At 41.1% G+C, this 19,546-nt stretch overlaps 3 protein-coding genes across 3 annotated transcripts in view; 1 reads left to right on the top strand and 2 right to left on the bottom strand.

The window, feature by feature from the left end:
• The window catches only part of LOC140281516 (tripartite motif-containing protein 16-like), a 285,220-nt gene that overhangs the window by 142,787 nt on the left and 122,887 nt on the right, over positions 1–19,546 (bottom strand). The window lies entirely within an intron of this gene.
• The window catches only part of LOC140281528 (endophilin-A1-like), a 40,405-nt gene that overhangs the window by 11,016 nt on the left and 9,843 nt on the right, over positions 1–19,546 (top strand). The window lies entirely within an intron of this gene.
• The window catches only part of LOC140281529 (arfaptin-1-like), a 95,466-nt gene continuing 95,098 nt past the window's right edge, over positions 19,179–19,546 (bottom strand). The window contains exon 9 of the transcript XR_011909768.1: positions 19,179–19,193. The gene's annotated coding sequence lies outside the window, so the exon portion shown is untranslated. The remainder of the gene's footprint in view (positions 19,194–19,546) is intronic.

Consider the following 19,546-nt stretch of genomic DNA (forward strand, 5'->3'; position numbering starts at 1 on the left):
GCGCCCCAGGGCAGTTTTAAGCCAGGAATCTGCATAAAAAAAGGTTGATGCACAACAATATGTACCAGAAACGCCTCTGTACTGTTGCTTTATGTCCCCATGAAATCAAATTTGATGTTTACATGTTTTTATATTGACATATTGTGCCAGTTTTAACAATGTGACATAATTTTTGAGCTCTTATAGAGATGTACCAACATACCTGTTCATGGTTAAGCACAACGGCTCTTCTCTGTCCACTTTTTTAATAATCTCTTTGGATGGATGGAGAGTGACCAAGTTTTCAAACAGAAACTGACCGTCTCTGACAAAACTGTGGACCTATATCAGTTTAAACCCCTGAACACAAAGGAGCTTCGAGAGAGATTCAGCGATCAAAGCTTTAAAAGAATGTCGGTGAAGGGTTAGCTTCTGTGTGTTTGTACATTGGCTAAGGACACGTTGTCATGCTGGCTGTAGCTGATATGATTTTATATTGTATGGTGTGTTTACAAATGTTACCTGTCATCAAACCTGGGCATATGTTGTGTAATTTAATGCAGTAATGAAGCTATTCCTCCAGTAAAACCAGAGGGAAACAGTTTAGCAGTGTAGCTGTAAGTTAGCATCAAATGCTAGTAAATGATGCAACAATGCTTTGTGATCAACGGTAATGGAACAAGCCAGAGATGTGCACAGCTGCATGTGAACCGTTAATTACAGCGTTTAAACATCTTGTATATTGTTGGAACTGATCCTTTTTGTGGCTGAGTTTCTTCAGTCCAGCATTGAACTGGACCAAGTTGTTATAACAGATAAAAAGTGTTTGCTGCACATTCACAGTCTTTAGCTAACTCTGCTGGAACATTAGCCTTTGTTGTATTTTGACAGTCCACTGTGCCTGAGTGAAAACTACCAGTTAGAGCCAGTAGGAGTCAGTCAGCTCCACTTCTATAGTTGCTTTTCTTACTAATCTGTGTACCTCTGCAGAGAGGGAGGAGCTTAAGACAAGCTGAAGCACAGGAGAGAGGGAGGAGGAGCGGCCTCCATGATGCATTTGTTTAAATCTTCAAATCCTCCTTCTACGTAAAGTTCTGTTTTGAATATAATATTTTCAAGCTTCACAAACTTTTTGTGGCTGATTTCCAAGGTCAATTTTCTGCAGCCTCACTGGCCAAAACAATAGCAGCCACCTCTGCATGTTAATGATTTTCCTCTCAGAGCTCTGACCTAAAGTAAACTGACATGTTGGTGCTCTGATCGCCTATAAATGTATCAGAGAGGCTGTGTGTGTTGTTGTGTGTGTCGAGTCTGAAAGCAAACTGGTTGAAGTGCCTTGAGACTATACATCCTCTCGAGAAGGAAAATCGATCCATGGCTGAGGAGTTATATTAATGCTGATTTACTGCGTTCAATTATAAAAGGCAGGTTCACTCTTCTATGCTTGTAGCACTTTCAGAGCCACATGTGATGTGTTTCTCTGATAAACTGATACATTTCCTGTGTCTACAGTCAGTGCAGTAATCACACTAATCCCAATAATGTGTTTGTGGTTATTACATCCTGTTATTGCTATTTTTTTACGTTTAGCATGAACATATGAGGCATTTCCTGCATTTATTTGTGAATTTTTTCTCATAAAGTGCTTCGATTCTGGACAAACAAAAGCTTTTGAGCCTCTATCAGCGCTGAATGTTGTTCTCCTTTTGATGCCGCTGTGGCTACATAACTGAACATAGCAGCCAGCATACTGTAAAACCAGTTTGACCTTTTTAAATATAACAGGCATCTTTGTTTAAACAGATGTACAAGAGATTTACTTATTAAACTTCTCTTGAGACCCGTAATTGGACACATGTTGACAGTCATGTCAACTTCATGCTCTGGTTCTGCTTTTAATGGCACAAAATCTAGTTTCTCGCCATCTGCAGAGCAAACAATTCAATAACAACAAAGTTTTATTGCATCCGAGGTGCTGCAGCATCATGTTACCGTGGCGATAAATGCAACAGAGCCAGTTCTGTATCATCAGACATTGAAACTATGAGACGACACCGCCACCATCAGGTCAATCTGGATCTTCAGATAGATCCAGATATCAGAAAAGTTGTTTTCTGCCACCTTCTGAAGACGTACCGAACAGCTCCTGTGCCACATCATTAGCCGTTGACTCTGTTTTACCTCCATAAAACAGATAACAGTTAACTGTCTGTGTAAAGGCTGCTTTCGGTATCATTAGCTGTCTGTTTTGCCCCATCAATCCTCTCGGCTCGAGCAGACAAGCTTCTCATATTCTGAATAAAGTGAAGTCAGTATTTATCGGTCCAATGGAAGCCATAGAAATAACTCCTAAAGTATATTAGAAACTCAAGGCTGCAAGTGCACTTTTTAAAGATGGAAGCAACAGCACAAAAACATTAAAAAGAAGCTAGCTACTGGATAAAATAGATTGGAAAAGTATTTAATTAACTGTTAGATTAATTGTTGCCTAATTCAAAAGTAAATCAAGGATTAAACTGGTTATGTTGGTAACCAGTGATTTCTGCGATTCTGGCTCTATTTAGTTGTTATTATGATTATTTTTGATAATTTACCGCCATCTTGTTTGGTGTTGTTCCGGGCTTTATGCTAAGCTAACTCCTGGGTTGTTTCAACAGACATCCAACCTTTAAAACTGAACTACTGAGTGTTTCACAACAACATCAATTAAAGATGATTTAGTTAGAATATTTAGAAACATAATGATAAATATGTACTGCACTTTAAATGATGAAATTATACTTGCAGCATTCTCTGAATTAATAAATTAGCTTTAGCTCATATACATTTGTTGAATGTATGAGTGAAAATTTGAAGCTTTTTGGAAGCTAAATCAGATCTTATGAATCTGACATTTCTTGATGAACAAATATCAGTTATTCTATCAGTTATTCTAAAACTGTGATTGAAATTAAAGTATAATATCATATAATGTTGTATAATGTTTTGGAGATTAAAAAAACCCACAAGTCTTCATCGGCACACAACCTTGAAGATCATTTGCTGTACCTTTGAATGCAGCCCATCAGGATTTAAACAGCGACCCTACAGGTGGCAGAAGGTATTGCACATCTCAGAACTAATGGTGGATTTTATTGGCAAATGTTTCCTTTAAGAAGCCATAAAGTCCTCCTGAGGAGGCAGAAGGGGGTCAGAAGGACCAAGATATGACGAGGTTCAGGGTGTAGCAGCACACCTGTGGACTAAAACACTTTCATTACTTCCTCATAAGGTTATTCTTTCTGCTCTACAGCTGCATATTCCCAGTTATCCATCTGTGGCAGTAAGTGAAGCCAGCTGTTACCTGCTCAGAAAAACACTTTTCGGGGTCGCTTCTGCTTTCAAATCCAACACTTGGTTGGTGGCTCATCAATTTGGCCGTATGACCCTGTTATTGTACATACTAATGAAATCAGTGTGAAATAACACTGAGATTATGTTTCTTTTAATGTCAAAGTTTGTGTTATCGGATTTAATATTCGTTTTACGGCTGGTGAATCGTGACTCCAGCATCCTGTCAGAGTGAAGGAGCTGCAATCTGCTGCAATGTGCCTCATGGGCTCCATGATGTGAATACAAATGAATGGAGAAATGGCTCCTATACACTTTGAATGTCTTTATTGTTGACTTGTGCTCTATGAATGGATGGTTTTACTTCAAATATGATTTTTTTTCTTCTTGTTCTTTTTCTCACTTTGAGTTTCCTTGTGGTGTTTACTTTTTCTAATCTTAGGATTATCTCATATTTTAAGGCTCGTAAATACATATTGACAACATCAGATGTGGTGTTTAATGTCTTTCAGAGTCAGTTGTCGGGTTTCTATGTTTTTTTTTACTTAAATAAGACTTGAATAAGAAAAGGTGAATGGATGGAAACAATTTAAATCAAAATGCGCTTCAACTAACGTGCAAAGAGGTCAATACGCTTACTTTAGGTGCTTTTTACCTGTTTTGAAGACTTGATGCACAGTAAGGGGGAATAGAGCCGTCTTTTTGCCCTTTTCCACTGGTACCTACTCGACTCGACTTGGTTTTCGGTCTGTCGTACCCGGTTCCAGGTCTGGGTTCAAAGCGAGCTGAGTCTACAGACTGATATTCACTGATTGGCCAGGGAGTGACGTCACTGGATGACTTAAAAACTGTGCTATTTTCTTGTTTCTGTGATCGTCGGCGGGGAAAATGGCCCCACGTAAACAAACACCGACGACGAGGTGCAGACGTTTCTGCGCCTGGAGGCTGACGAGAGAGTCATGTGAGAGCCAGACGTGGCGTCATAGACCTTCAGGCCGCCTTGCTGTAATGGCCCCGCCCACATTGAGGTGGTACTCAGTTGTAATGGAAAATTACCTTTTGGGAATCATCATCTGTTTCTGAACTGGCTAAGAAATAAACAACCAATCTTCCCCAGATGTGAACATCATTTGTGAAGAAGAGCTCTGACTAAAAGTGGAACTTAGTGCAGTTTAAACTCTTTTTGCTGCAAAATAAATAGGATTAATGACTGAAGTTGGTTTCATTTCAACCAAAGCGGCTCTGTTTCATTGCCCGTTCCAAACCGAGAACCAGTTTAATTTACCAAAGCACAAAAGTTTGAATAATAATGTTTAAGCTGGCTGGCTTTGATCAGTTTTGGCTTTTTGACTGTGGATAAGTGGTTCAAACTATTACAAATAGAGGGGAAAAAAACAAAAAACAGGCATTTTACATTAATCTAAGCCTTCTGAAACCTTAAGGTTTTATTTTTTTACTTTAGTTGCACTTTTGAGCCGTTTTGGGTTCTCATTTTGTTAAATTTGTGCTCATGCCCGGCACCATTTTGCAGCTACGCAGGTTGGAGTAAGAGGCTAATATTGTGTGCTGCAGTGTGCAAACTCATGATTTAAAGAGCTTTAAAAGGCTCTCTGCATGTTTTTTAGAGCTTAAGGATGTGAAGACACCTTAAAACTCAGACACAGAATACGTTTAATACCTTTTAAAAATACTTTTTTATATATATTCCCAACTGGATTCATAATTTTCTGTTAAACTAGACCAGGAACTAAAAACCTTATGATTTTTTAATGTTGTTTCTCTTTGCTTTTCTCCAAATAACACAAAACATGAGCTATTAATTTGTGTCCCGGCACATAGTTTTCTTCTTTTCTCATGTATATGAGCAAGAAAATGACAACAAACACTTATAAGCCATAACATTATGACCTTTTACCTAATTTTCTGTCCTCCTCGTGGTGACAGAAGAGGTCTGATCAGTCGGGGGGGTGGTCAGTCTGGTACTGGGACATCTGTAATCGATCCTTTTGGCCTTGTAGGTTGAGGGTTGGGGTCTTTGTGGGTTTCACTTCCCATCAGATTGGGAGTTTGACAGGTTTGGTGAACATGTCCGACTCTTTTTTGTGTTCTTTGAGACCCTTTTAAGTGGTTTTTATGGGTTTAGATGCAGGTTTTCCATGCAGAACAGTGGTTTTAATGCTGTGGCTGATCAGTGCTGATCAGCTCTTCCCAAAACCTTCACAAAAGGAGTAAAACAAAAGTTTTAACAGCAAAAGAAGGTGGTGAGGTTGTGGGAAGGGTTCTGCGCAGATTACTTTAGCTTCATTTTGTGGCTGTTTCACCTTTTGCCTTTGATTTAGGCTGTTTTCTGCACATGCTGCTACCTGTTTCAGATCATTATTAATTAAAAGCAGAAAGCTGGGTTGTGAATCGTGGCTTGCAGTTACTTCCTCTGCTGCTGTTGTTGTTAATAATGCAGGAGACTGATGAAGTGTTGGAGCTGTCTTGGAGCTGCTGCTCTGCAGTGGGTCAGAGGCTTCACGCTGGAATCTCCCTGAGAGTAAAACCGCAGCCAAACCTGCAGAAACGATGAAGCTGTTTACCAACAGGAGCTTTCGCTGACCCTCTCCGTCTTTAACGTCTCCTTTCCTCTCCACCTCCTGTATTCTTCTCTTTCCTCATTCCCGTCTCCTCTTTTCTCCTTCGGCCTTTCCCTGCTCACCGTCTAAATCCAGATCCAATCTTCTCGTGTCCTGGCTGGATTACAATCTCTTTGGGATGAGTCGGGTTTGTGCTTGATCCAGACATTCAGTTTAGATTCTGATCACGGCTCAGTGAGGCTTAGGGATGAGGTTAGTTTCAGATAACAGAAACCAAGTGAGGAAACACCAGGTGTGTGATTTCTGTCTCTCTCAGCATCCTGACGCCCTTCAGAGAAACTGGTTTGGACGCTCTGTTTCAAAGAGAGCTCCTGTTGCTCCTGAATTCTGTTTCTTGGATCTTTTTGTTCCCGTCGCCTGCTGCTTCTCTGCATCACGGTGACTTTAGGTCAGTTTTCTGTGCCTTGAATCAGTGGCTGACAGACTCATATCCTGCAGAAGATTAAACACACTCACATCTTTAAAATGTGAGATCCTTCTGACAGGAAATGATGCATTTGCATCCAAAGTCATTTAAACCAGTTTTAAAAACTACTTTAAATCTGGACCAAAAGTGTACAACAAATCGTTGGGATTAACACGAAGTCTGCATCTGGATAGTGTTACTCGAGAGCAGAGTCACTGGAGCGCTGCTTTAATCAAGATTATTATCAACTTTTTGTCTGTGGAGAATATAAAAGGTGCTTATTACCTAACTCTGGGTTTTACAGCCCACAGCTTTTAGTTCTCTCTCACTGTTTTCACTACTCTAACAGTTAAAGACCAGCCGGTGAACACTGTGGAGCATTTAGCAGCTGGAAAACTAAAGATGATGATGTCATGATCCCCACAGAATCTTTTCAGGCTTCAAGCTCCTCTATAGCTAAAAATCAGATTTTGCTGTGACAGGAGCGCCATCCTGTAAAGGTTTTTCTCCTGTAAAATGTGCCTCCTACTCTCAATGCCTGGTTAGTGTTTGTTCTGTTTTTCTGTAGCATCATATCTTTTATATTGGTGATATTTGCAGATTTGATATATCGATCAGCCTCTGATTGAACCATTCTGCATATCATATGTTTAAGGCCCTATTCTTCTGTTTTCATATTAAAATATTAACATTAATGTTTTATATTTATGATATATTATCACTAAGGGGAGCCCAACCGGTAACTTAAACACTTACAGTCTGTGCAAGTCTTTGACTTAGGCTGAAAAGTTTCAAACTTTTCTTAAGCTCGTGTGTTTGACCTGATGAAGACATCATGAGGCTCAGGGAAGGTGTTAAGATGGATTTATAAGGAGTTACAGAGTTAGGATCCGTCCAAACGTCCACTGAGCTGCGATGTTAGTGTTTAAGTTCAGTCTAATCAGCCTCATCCACATTGTTACACATCGGTCATATCATATACAATATGTGACTTTATTATTATGGTTTGTAATTGATAACAGACAGAAAAAGGTAGAAATGTATTGTTGTCCCAGGCTGCTGCACTCACCCAGCTGTCTCTGGTTAATGCAAAGATCAGGATGATCTCTTTCCTTTTCTCTGAAAGCCATCACACACACACACACTGTAGAAATAAATAAATAAAAACGTGCTGCTCCGGATGATTTAACAAGCATCGACAAGTTCGAAATACTTAAGCACTTGCTGCCATCTCACGCTGCCCCCTAAAGCCCACAGAGGCCTTTCTTTTTCCCAGAACCAAATATATAGCCACCATAAATCCTCACAGCTTCTATTGATCCAGAACGTGAACTTGTGGGCCTGTTTGCACGTCCCACCGGATCACCTGGAGGTCCAAACCTTGCTGCATTCACATACAGATTGTTTATGGAGAAGGCCGAACCGAGTCCTGTTGTTTCCCTTTCTGTCTCTGGAGATGTACTTTTATCCCCTCACATTGATTTTTTTAGCGCTACATGTCATGAGAAATGACCAAAAAATATCCCTGTCTTCTCTTTTCTAAGCTCTCACATCTTGAAGTCTGATTTATTGCAGGCCTGTCACCGAGCCGCCCCTTCTCTCTCTGTCAGGTAATCGAGTGGCTGCTGGCTCTCAGATATTTATTCTTAGGAGTAACTAGACTAATCATAAGTCCTCATCTAATTAAAGCTGCAGGGAAAAGCTGCTGTTTGGGTGTCAAGTCGTGCATCTAACTGCGAAAGCTTGCATAATTTTCCTGAACCAACTCTCCACACATGATGATGTAACCAGCCCTGCTGCGATTGAAACAAATGAACCAAGCAGCGAAACCTGGCTGTGCGGCAAAGACGGGGCACAGGGTGTAATAAAACCACGGCGGCTTGGAAGCAAAGCGCAACTCGGGTGATTAGAAGCCCAAATGAATCACTTTAATGCCATGGAAGTGAGACCACAGATGTCTAATGAGGATCTTCAGTTTGTTTATTCTCCCCGTTTGTCTAAATTAGATTTGTGAAACAATCGGTGAGAGGTCTCAGCCTCCTTATGTTTTTAAGATTTTAAACAGTCAGAAAAGGAAACTTTTGGCCTGAAAAACAATGAAAGTTTCACATCTCCTGGAAGAAGGGAAAGACAAAGCTCTCAGAAATGTTAGAAACTAATCTTTTCTGGCTTTTTATTTAGAGAAAATAAGTTGAACAATAAAAAAATCACATCCCTACTTAAGATTAACTGGGATGTCAACCAAGTTTTTTATGTTTGAAGACAAATTTCATCAAAGAAAAAGTCAGCAACGACAGTCTAGTTTTACAGATTCAAACCGTGTGTTTTATACCTGACAAACCAAACGGACCCATCTATTAAATGTGCAAGACGGTGATTATTTTATATCTGCAGAGATTAAATAATCCCATCAACTCCAGCTGAGGTCGCATCATTAATCTGTTTAATTTCTCTGCTTGGAAGTAATTTATGTTCCTAAAAATGGTCAATTTCTACGTTTTTTACAGGAAATTTCTCTTTTAACTTTGAAATAGCTTTGATTTAACTATGAATGGGGATTTATGAACATCCTAATCTGACCTCACCAACACCAGCGGTGAGCCATCGAGATTCGGCCCAGCTGACGGGCTAAATGTTCCCCATTTCAATGAGCTGTGATGCGCCACCCACAAGAAGTCAGGGTTTGTTCCTCCGGTCTTCGGCTGGAGACCACAGGACCTGCCTGAGCTCGCCTTTCTGTACAGTCTCCGTCGCTTTGATGGCTGATTTTCACCACAGTTCATCTTGCAACACATGAAAACATCTCCTGGACATGTTTAAACACTTGATTTTAGCACAGGCAAACAATAATTTTTATAGATTGGAACATGCGTAAAAACAGGGGAAAAGCAACACGATTCACGTTTAGTAGCTTTAAGCTAAAAAGACAAGATGAAAGTAAGCAGTAATAGTGATTTGAGCTGATGATGAAGGTGCTGAAAAACGATGAACCATAAGCTCAAACATTCTCGTGTAAAATACAGGAAATGCACTTTTACGTCACACTGGGATCATTTCAGGGCAGTTAGGAGACTTTTGGCTTAGGACCAAAGACTATGGCCAAAGATACTGATGGAATAACTCAACTTTTCTTCTAAACAAGCCATCTTCCACGTTGGGTAAACCGTTGAAGCCAGCCATCAATCCAGCCTTCTCTCCATCTCGAGTCCAACATGGCGTCGGAGTGATTTGGCAGCCATTCAGACTGATAGATGAACCGACTCCGGCTGCCAAGCTCGCCTCTCCTTGATGAGCTAATTCTCCTCCACACAAGATAAATGTCGGCTCGAGACGGAGGCTATCTCCTCCATCTGCTCTCAGGGCACCACGACCTCTGACATTTGACTCTCTTGCTGTCCGACATTGACAGCCGTGTAATTAAGCTTATTTTTCAGCAGGCCTCGGTGGGAGTGACTCAGCAAGAAGAGGGTAGGTGTAGTAGAGCCGGGCAAAATGAACGAGGAGAAATTAAGGGCAAGAGATGGGTGTCGGGAGAAAATGTAGAACAGAAGTGAGAGCAACTAACAACTGTGGAGGAGGAGAGAAGAAGAACAGATGGGCTACGCTGATGCCTCGGTAAAAGGCGGTTACTTCTTCTTTCCGTGGGCGGGTTAGTGGGTTTGAAAACATTCCCGTTTTCATTTTTAAGAGAGTAGATCCACCACAACGAGCCTCTGTGAGTAGGTGATGGACTTTGCGGTCAACTATTGGTTTGTGGAAAACAGTTTTGAAGTTCAGCATTTTGTTCCTCGTCATCTTATTCTTTTTAAATAAATGGATGTTGTGGGCGAGGAGTTTATCTGACTGAGGCCTCTGTGGACCAAAATAACAAATTTTAGGTCAAATATGGCCATAATGTACTAAAATAACACAAAGTTGCCTTTAAAGACGCATAAAACCAGTGATTTGCTGTGTTTCCATCCAACTGTGAAGCAAACAAACCGAGCTGATGTAAGCTGCGTTACACCTGGCTGTAAAAACAAGCTAAAAACAAAGCTTAAAGGTAAAGACAAACAAAACCAGCTGCTTTAGATATATACAGAGAAAAAAAACCTGTACCAACCTTTTTTTTCAATAATACAGTCACATCAGTCTGAAATCCCTTTGTTTTTAGGACTATATGATGATTATATTTACTGTAACACAGCAGCGATGTTGACTGCACTGACTTTAATATTAAAAAAAACCTGTACATCCTGTGTGTTACTGTACATCTCAGCAGCTTCTGACCCCCTCACATCACCTCTAATGGCTACTGGCCTTTCTTTACTCACACAGTCCTTAAGGTGGGTTTTAGTTTGGCCTCAGAGAAGCGGATATGACAGCTTCTGTAATGAGAATTTTGTGACAGGAGCTGATTGTACCAAAGATTAAACGGTTAAAATAGCAGGTGAAACCGGGTTCTCCACCACAGAAGAAGTCCATAGATCCTTAGCTACCGGAGCTGCCGCAGATTGGACGACTCTTCCCTTTCTTGAGCCCTTTCTACACCAACTAACACCTGGATTTTCAGTGATTAACTGGCATTAAGTGCTGTTGTTGGGGTTACAATGCTGGGCACGTTTCAGTTTTTCTTTACAGAGACTTTGAAACTGACATGAGACCATGAGAAAGATTGATGCTTTTCCCTCTTTGTTCCACGTTTGTGTTTAGAAATGAAACAGCTTTACATGCTCATCAGAGACTGCTCCAGCTCAGCCTGCAGGACACGGTGTGATGTCATACCTTCGTGTTGTCGGGCTCGTCCCGTGGGAGGCTGTGGTGCAGTTGTAACCCACCGAGGCTGAACTCACGTCCTCTAGCAATGGGAAAGGGTCGATTTGGCTTGTTTTAGTGGGTGAACCCACATTTTAAAAACTTTTTTAAATGCGTTAACGTTTTAACTCGCCACAGAAATAACATGTTTTTAAGTTTTCTCAGTGTCGAGACAATTGTTCATGCAGGGCGTAACGACCCTTTTTAAAAAAGGTGCGACCTCGAGTGGTCACAAGTGCATGTGAAGTATGAAAATGGTGTTCATTAACATGATTTATGATGGTTTATTTAAAAAATATATATATTTATTTTAGCCTTAAACATGTTTTTCTCACCTGAACCAAGTTCTTTTGATTTTTCCCCCAAATCAAGTAACGTTTTTACCTTAAATTAACCAGGAAGTGACAAAAGTATCATAATAAAGCAGTGTTGTATGACTTCCTTTACATGATCTGTAAGTGTTCTTGGACACAAACTAGAATACTGCTTCATGTTTAAGGCAGAAACAAATGTTCTTTGGTTAATTAGTTCATCAGAAGGAAAACTCAGATATTTTAATGTTGACTGTACCTTTATGAAGATATTTACTTATTACTACCCACACAGCAGCATTAAGTCGTTGTGTCAGCGTCCCGTCGTGATCAGAGCCCTTAAACATGTGAACATGTTACATGTGAAAACATTTCTGTTTATGAATGAGGCTCTTTCCAAACTCAACAAATGATTTCACTTATTATAACACCGTTAGCTTAAAGACACAGCACAGTTAAACCTGTATGCTAATGAACAATGTCAGATTAATGTACATGTGGCTTACAGTGTAAGAACTGTGGTTCTAACATCTGATTCAGGTAGTAAAATACACTGATGTGATGTTGTTAAAAGTAGAGACGACAGCCTGGTGTCCATCATAGAAAAAGATCATTTGACAATAGACCTGACTGCTATAGTATTCCTGACTTGGGTGCAACGGTACAGGTAACCCACGGTAAGGTACGGTTTGTACCTCGGTTTTTGGGCCACAGTTTTGGTACGTGTTTTGTGCATAAAGAGAAAAAAAAATTCTCCCGAAATTTTGCTTTATTTTGCTTGTCGGCAAAAACTATCAACATACAAGTATCACTGGTGTACTGAATAACGTAACACTTTTCATTCAAGTTAACAGTTACTAAACACAACTTTCAAATGGTAAAATTAAAATTCTGACTCGGGGCACAGAAATTCCGACATTCTTGTATAACTTGAACGCACCATTAGTTGCAGCACACAAACACAAATGCGCGCTGCACTGTAAATTAGTCTAACTAACGGAACATCACTCTACTGTTAGACTCTGTTAGCCCAGCCCTCCAGACCAGAGACCAGCCCCCACTAGACGGCCCACCGACCATCGGCCAGTTCCGCGGCCAGGCCACCGGGAAATGTCCTGGTGCTCCCGATGGCTGGTCCACTGCTCTCATCTAGTGCTGGCCATGCCTCTTTGTTTTCTCTTTTCCGCTTCAGTGAGCAGCTGCACTTTGAGCCTCCAGTTTCAACAGTGTGACTGACAGGGGGCAGGGGGTGTGTGGGTGGAGGCACAACAGTGATTGGACATTACCTGCTTGGACAGGCTCCCACAGTGACCCGTAAAGCATCAGCGCAAAATGAATTGCAAAACCGAAAACCCGCGGTCCATAAGGGTGTATTGTCCCGTGCATAGCGGGACCGAACGGTTCAATATTTTACCGAGTACCGTTGCATCCCTATTCCTGACATTAATGTTTTTTATAATGTTTTCTCTTCAATAATTAGCTTGAGAATTTGAATTTCAAATCACATCACAGCACAGTTTTGACACGTTCACATGAATATTAACCAGCTACAACAAAGTCCCACTCTATGATTTAAGGAACTAAATGATTGTTTTGTGTGTCTCGCCTGAGGTCCCAAACAGATCACATGACTGCAGCTGTAGCCGTTTATGTTGCTGTGTTTTAAAGTAATGAATCATTTCCCTACAAGCTGCTCCTCTGGATTTCTTCGCTGCTCTGTTATTAACATGCAGCCATGATATGCAGAAGCTGCTATAAACGCATGCAGTCAGAAACATTGTCCTCCTTCAACCTGTTGCAGTGGAAGCTTTTAACTTGTGCTGAGTTTCCAAACAGCTTAGTCTGCTGTGTGCTTTCTCAAAGGCCTCCCAGGTGAACACAGTGTTTTTCCAGCCCACTGGGGGGGCATTTGAAGCATTATGTGTAGTTGCTAATTTAGTAGGAAGCTAAAAATAAATGGTATAACTGGAGCAGGGAGGGGAATATTCGGAGGAAAAGCTCTTTTTTGACCTAGTCACAAATCTACAAGACATAAGGCTCGATTATGGGGAAAAGGATGATCACGATAATATTGATCAGCACTGAGATCATAGTTGTTTGTCGCACTTATTCACAGGTTTTACTGCTCTTTGCTTTAAAACAACGCCGGTCCTCCTCGGTGACCAAAATGTTGTGTGTTCTGTTAGCATTTTGACAGAGTTGAACACAGGGGCCTGTTACGTAATTCACAGATCAGCTGTAGTGTCCATTATGGTCTGTTATCGGTCAGCTGTTGTTGGGCTCAGGACCGGGCCTGTCGGGTATAAGGATTCCCACAGAGGAGGCCTCGTGTGGTGGCCTGGATTTGGGAAAGCTGAAGATTTGGTTCAGTTTCTGGGTCAGCATATATTTCTGGTGTGCAGCTCGTCTTCTTTCCATTATAAGACCACACCTCTTTGGCTGTTTAGATACTATTTATTTTGCTTTTGTTCAGTTTAATACATCCCTGAGTGAGAAGCAGCACAATGACGTAATAAAGCAAAGGAAATTTCTCTAAAATCAAACATCACGAGCTCACTATGCTTTAAATCACATTCGTATTATATTTAAGTGTTTTTTATTTCTTTTTAAATCTGCGTTCCCTTTTAAATGCGACAGGATGAAAACTTGATACTGTTGTGCTGTAAAGACGGAGAAAAGATGAATCGACTGACATCAAAGAGTGTGGGGGGAAAAAGGGAAACATCAGATGAAAGTAACACTGCTGAGTTATGTAAGAGTGTGTTAGCACAACCAGGCTTCCTCTCAAACAGCCCCGCAGGTGTGTGTGTTTGGTTCCTGGAAACAAGAGAGAATTCACTCTGAGTCTTGTCTCCATGGTAACTGCATCATCCACCCCATCTGCCTGTCCCTCACACTGGTTTTCTATTGTTTTAACACTTTCTTTTTTTCTTTCTTTTAACACCTCAGCCCGCAAAAGCACACAACCGCGTCCTTTTTCTCCGCCGGGACAAGTTTGATCAAAGCCTCAATGACGCACATACGTGCACGTACATACGTGCACACACATACGTGCACGCACGGACGCTCTGGTGCAGTTTGGTAGTACACGTTTTTATCTTATTTCACTCATGTCGTGTTCATTGTAGTCGCTGCATATTGAGTGATCCAGAACCTCTACTTTGGCTAAAGTACCTTTTCATTCTTATAAGTTAATGTCCAGCATTTAGAATTAAATTAAGTAAAGGTACAGAGGAATGAATAGTAATTTAGAATTAGGCAGATAAAACTGTTCCTAAACAACAGGGTTTACCTCCCTGGAAGGTTATTAAGGCGACTCTGAGGAGGGCTTAGATGATTACTGGAAAAGGAAAAAGGCAGCTTTCACATCTAAAACTAAGCTATTTAAGAAAATTAGAGGGTCAGTGTCTTTTTGGAGGAACAACTAATGAGTCAGAAGAATGATAAATGATCCATAACTCTGAATTAACAAGTTTTATCTGTGTTAATTAAACTTAAAACTTATACATATGTATGTTGTCATATTCCACCACCATGTGTGGGCCTGTGTTGATTTTATTGAACACACATGAAACACACTGGATGTTGCTGATTTTGTCGTTGAAACAGAGAAATGTGTTTTGCCAACAGTAAGGAGTGCAGTGATCTGATTTAGAAGTAATTAGTGGAGAAATAACACCACAGAGTCAGAATGTAAGTATTAGAATGATTCGATCCATTTTCCATCTCTTCTTTTGGCTGATTCACAAAAGCCAAGTCCTCCAAATTAAATCTGGCCGGTTATAAGAAGCTGCCACTGGTAACTGATGGGGATCTGCTGAGGCTGATCATTAGCACACTAAGGCTGGAAATCCACTTCTGTGGGACTAAAATCACTCATATCATCTCAAACTGGTTTCTTGAACATGACAATGACTCCAATGGTCTCCACAGGCCCCAGATCTCAGTCCAACGGAGCACCTTTGGGATGTGGTGGAACGGGAGATTCCCATCATAGATATGCAGCCGACAGATCTGCAGCAACTGTGCGATGCTGTCATGTCAATATGGAGCAAAATCTCTGAGGAATGTTTCCAACACCTTGTTGAAAGTGTGCCACGAAGAATTAACGCAGTTCTGAAGGCAAAAGGGGGTCCAACCTTTTACTAGCAGCTGTACCTGATAAAGTGGCCGGTTAGGGTAGTTTTAAAGGCCGATTTTCAGTCTCAGTTTCTGACTCGTCTGACAAAAGAAGCAGAAAAATATGTAAATGAGAGCAGCTTTACTGGGAATTCAGCTCTTGTCTTTACAAAAAGATGGAACTGCGATGCTAACGCCGCGGCCCGTTAGCATCTAGCCGGCGTGTTAGTCTGGTTTTGAGAAGCTCGACTTTGTACAATCTTGATCAGACCAACATGCATTTTCTGGTGTCATGTAAACACATTTAATGTGATGGTGAAGTCTTTTTCATTATAAAAAGTTTAAAAGGTTTTCCTTTGACATGCAAACTGTCCTCTAACAGTCAGTCTCCAAACTGCAAACCCTGCATATAATAATATGTTCCCAGGTTATTTGATAGTTGACATTAATACTGTAATTTTCTGCCTCTTCTGTTGGCACCCGATGCAGCCTTTTTGCATTTGTTTACTGGTGTATGCTGCAGAAGTATCCGTGTGTGTGTAAAGCGTGGGCGGCGTACGGCTCTCTCCTTCTCCCTCCTCCATCACTGCAACCTGAGGCGATTAGAAAGTCGCTGGTGTCACTCTGCAGCACTTCCTGCTCCCACAGTGACACACTGAGCAGAGGAAAGATCTCAATAAAACAAGCAATAACCATTAGTCATGGAGCAGCAGAGTGGATGCAATCAGATGGATTCCACGGCGTTTATTGCGTCTGCCGGCTTTGCTGTGCAGGCCTCGTTTGCTCCACTTTGTCTCTGTTGATATAGACGGGGCTGTTTATAATTATGTAAGCCAGAAGTTCAGTGTGGTGGCTTCTCTCATACAATTCATTCTCCAGACCTTTATGAGTTTGAAGATTGAGTTTTGAAGCGTTTAGAAACGCAGGTTCAGTCTCAAGAACTAAATGAAAGACTAAAAATATGCTAATTTAGATCAAACACCAATGAAAATAGTATACACTTCTATAGAAAAATATGTTTTTCATAAACGATGGGAATCAGACCTCATTTTTATATCCGTTTGATTATTTTTCAACATTCTTCTCGTAATTTACATCTTGATTCCTCGAACAGATTTATTATGCGTCTTTCTTTAATATTTGTGCTGACTCTATGTTTTCTCTGAACTTCTGAATCCAGTGTGGAAGGAGATTGTTTTGTGCTTTGAACATCATCAGTGCACTGCTGAGCTCGGCTCAGTCATACATTTTTAAGGCGGCAGTTTAATGAATATTCTGTTGGTCCTTGATAATCTGATCCATTTACAACTGGATGCTATTGCTTTCCGGTGTGCCGAAGTCTTGTTTCTGTACTGCTGGATGTGGTTGGTGTTTGTGGGCCCTTCATAGATTAAATCTTTTCCAAAGGAACCATAATGTGCCCAAAGCAGGCTGCACGGTGGTTAACATTGTCGCCTCCCAGCGAGAGGTTTCCAGGTTCAAAGGCTGGTTCTTTCTGTGTGGAGTCAGCATGTTCTTCCTCCCACCGTCCAAAAGCAGGCATGTTAGGAGCCCCGGGGAAGGAAAACCTCAGAGAAACAAAACAGGGTAGGGGATGCTCTTACGAGAGGGAAAACTCGGACAGGAAAACTAACTCCGAAGACGGATGTGTTGCCGTGTAACGGCAGTACAACGCAACTATGTCATGGAGACAAACGAGACAACAACAGCATGTGCCCAAAGTGACGTTTGTTCATGCAAGCACACAGGAGCTCTGAATATGCTCAGAGTCTCATTAGCCCTAACCAAGCAGTTCTGATGTCTAAGCTCCTGATCTAAGCCAGTTTCAGCTCAAACTGTGATCGTTTCCTTATTGTATCAAAGTAAAGTCTAAACCCCAACAGGAGGGAAGAAAGGTGTTTCAGTAAAGGGCGGCCGTGTCACCGGGGAAACGTATGTCGGTCATGAAGTCTCATGGTTGAAGGGGTAAATCTTTACAGGAGGGAGTTATGAGTTTAGGGTATAAAGAAACGACAGTTGGAAAACTCGAAAACAGCCCAGTTATTCTTAAGATTACATTTCTGACCGGTTGAGTCTTCCCAGAGTTTGCATTTTTTGTTCCTCCTTCCTACAGAAGTCAGAGGTATAACAGAATTTTTAGGTCATGTGGCAGGAGTAGTTGTTGCTGCAGCAAACATAACATTCAAAGTCACTCATTCATCCCAGCTTCAGTCAGCTCCGAGCTCCTAAATACTTAAAAAGATGGAGCTCCCTCTTAGTGACTTCTAAAGTTTGAATAAAAACACCAACAGCCCGTAGAATTGTTCCCTTGCAGGTTTTTTAAATAGAAGCAGCTGAAGTGCACTTCCTGGTTTACCTGACTGCGCGGGTCGCTGTGACCTGCACTAAAACCTTAGAGAGGCTTAGCGAGGTGTTTCGCACTTCAGTGGACTTCAGTTTACCTGATGTACCTTCGACTTTGATCTCAGAGGAAACGCAAAAGACTCAGGGCCAAAATATCATTTTAGCTCCTTGAACTAAGGCCAAAACCATTAAAGTACTGGGTACAGCTGTGCCTTCATGTGCTGGGGAATACCTTTTCTCAATAGGTTAGTTTATTTTGATCATACTGTGACTTTTTTGCCTGTTTTTCTGTTTGATGATCGTATTTACTTGTATTTCGGATCATTTTGAGCATCTTCAGTGTCTGCGGTTGATTTATGTTTCTTGGGGGTTATTTTGTGTCTTTAATCATTCTGTTTCCTGTCTTTGTTTGTTTCTGTAATGTTTATGGCTGCAGCAAACGATTCTTTAGGTAATCTAAGTATTCTAATGGAGTACTCGGATAAGAAATATTTTGTCTTATGAAAGAACCGAATCAGAGCAAATAATTTGCATTGAAGAATCATTTCAGCCCGTGTTATTTTACTTCTCTTCACGGTCATTCTGGGACTCTTTCTGGTCAGGTTATGTCATTTGTTTCTGTGATTTTTCCAGGACTTGGTTACCCTGCTGATACAAAGACCTGAGGCTGAGCAGCTCCTGGACCCGAGTGTCTTCATAAACCACGTCTTAAAGGGGCTCGGGTCCAGGGGCGCCTGGTGGCTCAGGCCTCTTTCATTCGTCCATCCCTGTTCATATAGAACCATGTCAAACATGCTTAAAAGCTTTGTTGGCAGCTATTACATATTTTCTGAGGTTAATTTAAAAAGTTTTACTCCAAATATCTCCTGGTGGACTTAAAAATGATCTGACTTGATTTTACTTGGTGCTGTGATGCGGACTTTTCCCATTAGCGTTTGAGTTTAGATTTGGGGAAATCTGACACACCAAGCTCATTTAACAGCAAAAACGCCGGGGGAATCTTCTTAGATCGGTCGTTTGAGGCGCTCATCTGAAGCTGTAATGTCACTGGTTTGAGTAAAGCTCCCAACCGCAGTAGTGTCCATGTTTACTATGTCAGTAGTCTTCAAACATGGATGATGACATGTTCAGATCCCAGTCTGGAATGAATCATAGTTAATTGGTGTGAATGCTTTCTGTGAAGCATCACAGCAGAAAATGCCACCTTCATATTTGGAGTATAATTATCAATTCTTAAGTAGCAGCAAAATAAACAAAGCTGGATCCTCGTTGCTGTGGTTCATCGAGGCATCTAATGAGTGTGAAAATAGGCAGCCGAATGCAAACTCACTGTCAGCCTTTTCAGACTCCACTGAATGAGCGGCCTTATGTGAAACACATGAAAGCAAATCAGCAAAAGCAGAAGTTTAGCTCCACTGCAGAGAGATGCTTGGCCCTCGCTGAATTGGGTTTTATTGTAGAGACTGTTTGATAATTCAGACTGCTCATTTTATGCCCTCAGAAAACAAGGTTTTTTTCATAAGTGTCGCTGACTCATGTTACTTGAAGCAGCTTTAAAATAGTGATACTGAGAAATTAAAGGTGAGCTATTTGTCATCTAATGCTTATCTACGAGACTAAGGTCT

This window comes from Leuresthes tenuis, unplaced genomic scaffold, assembly GCF_036924035.1.
Source record: "Leuresthes tenuis unplaced genomic scaffold, fLeuTen1.0.hap1 SCAF_22, whole genome shotgun sequence".
Taxonomy (NCBI): Eukaryota; Metazoa; Chordata; class Actinopteri; order Atheriniformes; family Atherinopsidae; genus Leuresthes; species Leuresthes tenuis.